The sequence below is a fragment of the Botryllus schlosseri genome, chromosome 2 (assembly GCF_051294905.1).
Source record: "Botryllus schlosseri isolate E-star chromosome 2, Bs_hap1, whole genome shotgun sequence".
NCBI classification, from domain to species: domain Eukaryota; kingdom Metazoa; phylum Chordata; class Ascidiacea; order Stolidobranchia; family Styelidae; genus Botryllus; species Botryllus schlosseri.
Genome location: NC_137237.1, coordinates 37,689,871 through 37,697,259, shown reverse-complemented (window position 1 = coordinate 37,697,259; position 7,389 = coordinate 37,689,871). Strand labels below are relative to the sequence as shown.

Here is a 7,389-nt window from a genome sequence, read left to right as displayed (position 1 = left end):
CAAAAAGCCTAGAAGTGGGCCGTGCTATATACCTCGGCAGTTACGGAATGTAAATGAAGAATATCGGCCTGGTGTAAATGACCATAGTAGTCTACAAACACCATGAATACCTGAAAACCAACTAACTAATTGACGCATGTTGGTCGCAGCTTTCGATATCGATATGTCCAGGCGCCGAATAGCCCAGTCCTCGCAAATTTAGCCCAGCGAAATACGGCAGGCCCGCAATATAGTCAAGTGACAACATTATTGACCTATGAACTTCAAAAAATTTTCGCGCTTTGCGCGGCTGGTGGCCCGCGCAATAGTTCGTCCACCCAATGTGGCCCTTTGACCAAAAAGGTTGGCCACCCCTGGTTTATAGTATCAAGTGTAGGGATTCGCAGACTGGGACTGTCTGCCACAAATAGATCTGGAACGAATCATCTACAGAATGTCCTGATCGCGACAAGGAGGCATCGTGGTTCCGTTCTGCTTCAGGATTTCTGCACATTCCCCGGGTCAAGATCGCGTCATCAATCAATCACAAAATCGTCGAAGTCAGGAGAAACTATTCAAGCCAGAGGAAAGGTTTAGCACCATATTGGTATTATCAATAGTTGTTGAACATGAAACAATGCGGCGCTTGTCACCTTTCCGGTCCGGTGAGCCGCATTCAGTATCAAAGAGAGAGAGACTGACCCTGAGTGAAAACAGTGTATTTCCACCTGTGTACCAAACCGATATACGGATGTGAATATTAATATACAGTATCCACTCATTGCACCAGAAACCAGAACCTACATCAGACTTATACCGCGGTATAAATAGATTAAAACATTTTATGCACGTAGGCACGCATGATTTATGGTCTCGATCTAATTCAGAGTTGGGTTATGTTTTAATGCACCACCCTTTTTGGCCTTTTGGGTGTGACTACACAATCTTATCGATTAAAGTGTAAATTTAAAGTTGAGATGCCGAGTCCAATCCAATTATAATACTGGTCAACACCTATTTTTAGGCAGACAAAGTAAGAGTGGTTTTGTGGGTTCTGAAGGCCACTGATTCCCAACATGACCTTAGTTTTTTTTTTTCAAATTAGCTCCTGTCTTTGAGATAACCCATGGGGCTATTTTGACCAAAATCTCCCATTTTCAAACTGCAGTCCTGTATATAAGTATTTACTTAGATCCTCAAATAGCGTGGCATTAATTCAATCAGTTTTAGGTCAACCACATATTGTGAATTTGAAATAATCAGTTGGAATATAATATTATGAATTTATTCCAAATATAAGATTGGAATCTTTCATCTATCAAAGATACCAGATTCAAGCCCCTCATTTGACAGGTATACTATAGGTATACCTGCCCACTTTGTTGACTCTGCGGAATATTATCCATTTACAAGTCAAACAAAATGAGACGCATAGGAGTAGGCCCTATTGTAGTTAGCTCTTCGGGGAAAAATTTTATAGCTTCATACTCCTCTTTAATCTTGGTAGAAAGACCAATTCATACAGGAGAATATGTATTTCCGCTTTGCAAAAGTACAGTTTTTAGGCTTGACAAACTGCTTTTTTGACAAAAAAATATTTTGCACCAGGTCATTTTAGAATGACGGAGAACGACATGACAGTTTTTCATAGTCAGTTATCTATTTATGCGCAGTTTAGAAATTAGAAAAAACTACGATTTTCTCCCTATCAAGTGAAATATTCAAGGGTAAATACAGTAATTTGGGTCTTTTTAGGGTATTGCAGCTATTCCGCTGTGTTCACTCGTCCATGATATTCTGCAATGTCTCGCATAAGAAACTACTTCTTGTGATGACTCGAGACCACGGAGCTGTGGACTCGTATAAAAGTGTATGTAACACGTGTTAGAGATTACTTTGATTATGAGACTCTATACGCTACTACTGTATAACGTTCTGAATAAACCATTGTATTGAGTATATATCTGTTGCGAAAAACTTCGCCCAAGGAACAGCTTCTCGAGATAAGTATTGTATAGCCGAGCACCAAAGACTATTGGTTAGCCATACTTTTATACAGATCACCAGACACAATGAGCTTTAATTCCTGCAGTATAAACATCTACTGAAGAAAACCCAATCTGGCAAAACTAATGTCATATTTGTAATCAGCAACCTCGAAAACCCCAGAAACGGCTCTCAGATGTTCTGTCAAAAAACATCATTTTGTCGACCAGTGTGATCCATTTTCATTCGTATTCCAATATTTGGTAATACCTGTGCTACCAGGCTCTGGTCTAAGGAGTCGGTAATGCTGTCAAATGAAATATATATGAAAACTGGATCACAAGGTGGACTACATAACGCTGCACAGAGTATTGATACTCCGATAAGATACGAGCTGAATATCCACAATACTATCCCAATGGCTGCACAGTGTGGAAATTTGGTTTTATTTAATGAAAATCACTAGTCCGGCTAATCTGCACACAAATCCTATCCGTTTTCACGACTGAAAATATTACTAGCGTTCGAGAGCCCCAACTCATACCAAAAAAACATCAACTCGGTAATTTGAAGTTCAAAGTTATCAGAATCCTCGGTTTCATGTGATTCACGCGTGACATATGTCTTCATTGTTCGTGTTGGTGGTGATCCAAATTCAAATCTGTACGGAATGAATAAATTAATACAGGCATAATACACTTGCATCCTCATGTAACAGATACAGAAACTACATTCCCATGATTCCGAGATATATAGTTTGGTTCGAATACTCTGCGAAGTTCTGTAACCCTATATCTCCGTAACTCACTAATTTAATTCATGACAGAAAACTATTAAAATGCTTGTCTTTCACAAACCTATAGAGTCATCGTCAAACATTGACATGTCGTCGGCATCGTCTGCACCGTCAAACACGATTCCAGGAATAACTTGATGATTGGGAAGCCTGTCAAGTATAAGAATTATTTCAACGTCATTCACCAACGAGGTTAAAATGTGTTATTTCAACAACGACTCGTTATTATTTTAAAATACTTAACCACTTACGCTCGAATCGCATTTGATGTCCTTGTCAGAAGTACTGACAAAACGAAAAGCGTAACCAACTTATTGATCAACATAATATCGGTTTGCACTTTTGACCACTAACTCCACAAGCTACAAGATAAACGATTGAATAAATCTATAATTTGCTGCAAGCCTGATATAAACGATAGGAGTTCCTCTTTACTCCTACGAAATCCAGTCAAAGTTCCAAGAATATAGTAATAGACCTTTGTGTATGACATATCCCATACGTTATTTATAAGCCGTTACCGCATCAAAAACGCTATCTCAATTGTCCGATTGTAGAATACTTCCTGTTCGATTGGTCTTGCCGTATGTTACATTTTGATTCAAGCCGTTGATCCAATAAATTTATAAAAGCGTGCTTCTGAATAAAAGAACTGCAATTACTCTCACTGCGGGTAGCCGATTGGGATAAGTAAATTACTACCTTATTACCTTATTATGTGATAGTCTTGAAATTTCGTACATCGCTAGTAGCCGATATAGTCAAGATATCACAGGCGAAATCTAGTCTCCCAAATACGTATAGAACACCGTCAAAATCAAATCATATACATACAGAGTTTTGCGTAAAATATGCTACGCCAGCTGTTCTCAACCGCGGGTCCGCGGACCCCTAGGGGTCCGCGAAGCAATTTCAGGGGGTCCGCGAGACCTCTAAATTTTTAAAATGGTTGATAACGTAATTTTTATTTTATTTTTTAATTTGAGAAAGCATGAGGCAGTTTCGCACCACAACTGCTAAAACCTCATGACTCATATCATCATCATAATCGTCTGAGATGAACTATCGTAGTGTGGAAATTCATTTTCATTGCCAATTTTCCAACAACCTGCTGATACAAACATATTGCTGTTTAGAGACGTTTTGTTGATGTTTGTGGAAAAAATGAAAATATGGAGATAGTAACGTCTATCAGGGTGACTTCGTAATGTCTGCAAAACCTTCTCGATTTGACGTTGTCAGTCTCATCAAATTAGAGAACAGTCGTTTGAAATAAAAATTTCCGAATTATTTCCCTAATTTGTCCCAATGCAGGGATTGAAGCCTCGCCACTAAAGCCAATTTATCCTGTGATATACATAACCACTATTTGAACAGCTTCTTGGAGGTTCAGAACTTCAATATACAATTGAATAGTATATTCATATTGAAATGAACCCGGATATTTTTGGATGACACTCGTCATAAATCGGACAACGATATACCTGCTCTTAAAGCTCGGCTATCGGATTTGGCGCATTCTTATTGCAGATGCCCTATCGACAAGGCTGATTTTTTGATGAAAAAGGAGTGTTTCGTTACTATCAAAGCATTACGCCCCAACCCTGAAATTCATATCACCAGTTATATTGGTATGCAGTCTTGTTTTGTTAATGTTCAATTGTTCATGGTCGAAAATGTTTGCTCGTAAATATATATGTAAGCCCGAACAGAAGAAGTCGTTTCATGACAGTCTTTCTCAGGTTGGAAAACTTGGATCCATTCTTTGGCGCATAAAATTTGTCTATACTTTTTTATTATGATTTCACTTTAGCGGTAGAAACTCTCTGCGGCCGAATCCGGACCGCGGTCCGTATGTTGCCTGTCCCTGCGCTAGATCCTGGACGTGATATGTTCATAAAATATATATTTCTTCATGTTTGTGCTATAAATGTTGCGATCACGCCAAAGTATCGTCGGAAGTGTTATGCGTTAATATTGCATTAGCCTCCATCTATCTTTGCGGAAATGGTTATCGGCACTCGTTCATATCAAAACGAAGACGCGGATTTTCAAGACACGACCACGTACTTCAAGAAATACAGCAGCAAAATTAGCTTTGAAATAATAAAAGTCTACTAATTTCCACATAAATAGTATGATGTTATTTAAAAAAAAATCATTATTTTGCTGTTTATCACAAGCCTACAGTTCTTATTTGCACGAGACAGATGAAGGTTGCTCCAAAATAGAGCTAAAATTGAACTAAAACTTGAGGGGGTCCGCGAGGGTCCATGACGGTCAAAAGGGGTCCGCGAAGTCAAAAAGGTTGAGAACCACTGTGCTACGCGGTCAGCTATAGTTTGAGTTTAACGCACAGCTATTCATAGTCGATTTGGATAGGGCAATTACCATCTTAATCATTGCGTAATAAACTTAAAACTCGGTACAGTGTTCGATGATATCGTCATGATATATCATAATCTTGAGGCCGATCCCGGTATGCAACATCGCGTCAAAATCAAAATATAGCGATGCTGACTTTTGCGTTAAATACCGCTTCAGACGGATCGAAAGTAACATACTCGACTTTGAATTACGAAATTTCTACCCTAATCATTGAGTGAATACCTTGAAACATGGCCAAGTATTAGATAACATCATCACAATGCACCATACCAATTTTCTCACCCATCTCGATATGAAACACCGTCAAAATCAACCTATAACGATACCGACTTTTGCATTTAATCAGTGCGTCGACGGAACGACAAACAAAATCTGTCGAAGCCGAAGTTACAATTATCACATTAACCGTACCGCAAGGAACAAAGAATCATTGCACATGTCTCAGACTGTCATAAGCAATGCGTGATGGCGCATTTATGTTCATGTTCACGTCTCCGATACTGTCGCAAATTCATGTCGGTGAACTGTAAAAAGGTGTCATGTTTTAATAGAGTAAGCATCTAAGCAGGCACATTCGCAAAGTCGAATTCATCAATGTTATCGGTTTGTTGACACAAGTATATAATGAAAGCAAAGCTATTTAAAATTGGTATTCGATGCTGCAAAAACACTTATCGTCAGCCATAGCGTGCGATTTCAACAATTCACAAGCTTTCACATACATACGACCGATAAGAATGCGTGTACTTGAATTATGAAATGAATGCATGAGCTGTACAATATGACTTACCGGCATAAACAACCTATGGGTAACCGTAATCTACGAGTTCGGAAAATATACCTTCTGTACAGTTTTTGGCGATGCAGGGCCCAATTCACATGATGTAATGTCTTGCCCTATGGTGTCCGTTCATCAAATACCTCTGGCTATCATTTAAATGCGTGCTCGATTGTAGGTTCTATAAAAAGAGTCAGATACACCGTACGGTGTTGCTGATTTTGTTATCCATGGTGTTTCTACTGCTATGGTCATTACTAGGTAAAGTTTTTGTTGCACTAAAATCGCGAGAAAGTTGCATTTAATTTTGCCAAAAGTTGCAGTAAAAAGTTGCATTTACAATTTTGTTGAATTATCAGGGTATGAGATACTCGAAAGGTTCTGCTGCATAACCTAGTTCCTGCAGAGCTGTCAAATGTGTTACTTTATTGCCATTAAACACACGGTCGGGCGAAACCGCAAAAAATTACATTTTTCCGGCACGTAGCAAGAAAATTACGCAATGCGGATATAATTTCCCCAAAAAAGCCTAACAGCATAGCGATAACCCCCTCCCCCTAAAACAAGTCAAATAACACATCCCAAACCCCCTGGGTTTGCAAACTTGCCCCAAGGCATTAAAAAACTCACTCTCTGCGACTTTAACAAAAGCCATAGCCTAAAAAAGGTGACTCAGAGAAAATGTAATTTTGGGCGGTCTCGCCTTGGTAGCTGTAAAAAAAGTTGCGAAAATTGCAAAAACTTGCCCTAGTCATTGCACCAGACCTGTAGTCTTTCTTGTGATTCCTGATCTGCCGACTTGTATAGGAAGGCAGTTTTTTGTTCTAGGATGTAGGCCTTTGTAGGACACCAGGTACGCGGATCGGATGGCGAGGAGCAGCCTGGATATGGATAACAGCACTTGGGTAAGAAATCTTGTGTCGGTCTCGGCTGGACTCGTACTCTCACCCCATTGGTGTTGAAGCTGTGGAACGCACCAATGCGCTATCAGCCACTTGAGTAGATGTTCTGTTGGTTATTTAATCGAACCACGACAACCCCCCGATAAACGACCGAATATCAATGCAGAATAGGATAAACTTCTGGCAAGAAGTCGTAAACCTATTGCAGTGAAGTGAAGTTATCGATTACAATAATCACTACCCGAAACATCACGATTTTTGAGGTAAGAAAATGCATTGCCTAAAAGGCCCGTGATTATGTAAAATGCCGTCAGTTCTCACTTTTACGTAAGTAATATATCGTGTCTTGTAGTGATTGGATCGCGATTGTCTGTGAATCCAGTTTGCTTACGTTCAGCGTGGCCTGCGGCGTTAACTGAACTCAGCCTGTACATACCAAGTTAGTTCTGTTGTGAGTCAGCACTTTAGATGCAATGCGTAGCATCGGCAAACTGCAAATATTCTGAGAGCTATCTTCAGTTGCAGGCAAACAGAATTGAGAGTCAATAAAAATGATGTAA

At 39.4% G+C, this 7,389-nt stretch overlaps 1 long non-coding RNA gene across 2 annotated transcripts; it reads right to left on the bottom strand.

Annotated features, from left to right (window-relative positions):
- Positions 1 to 2,395: 2,395 nt before the first annotated feature.
- LOC145434599 (uncharacterized) lies at positions 2,396 to 7,093 on the bottom strand. 2 transcript variants are annotated; one of them, XR_013913481.1, is made up of 4 exons: positions 6,876 to 7,093; positions 6,693 to 6,808; positions 2,823 to 2,911; positions 2,396 to 2,626 (listed from the first exon to the last, which is right to left on the bottom strand). It is a non-coding gene; the product is annotated as an uncharacterized LOC145434599 (long non-coding RNA). The 2 variants fall into 2 exon arrangements; XR_013913482.1 differs by lacking the exons at positions 6,693 to 6,808; positions 6,876 to 7,093 and adding an exon at positions 3,013 to 3,162.
- Positions 7,094 to 7,389: the final 296 nt, after the last annotated feature.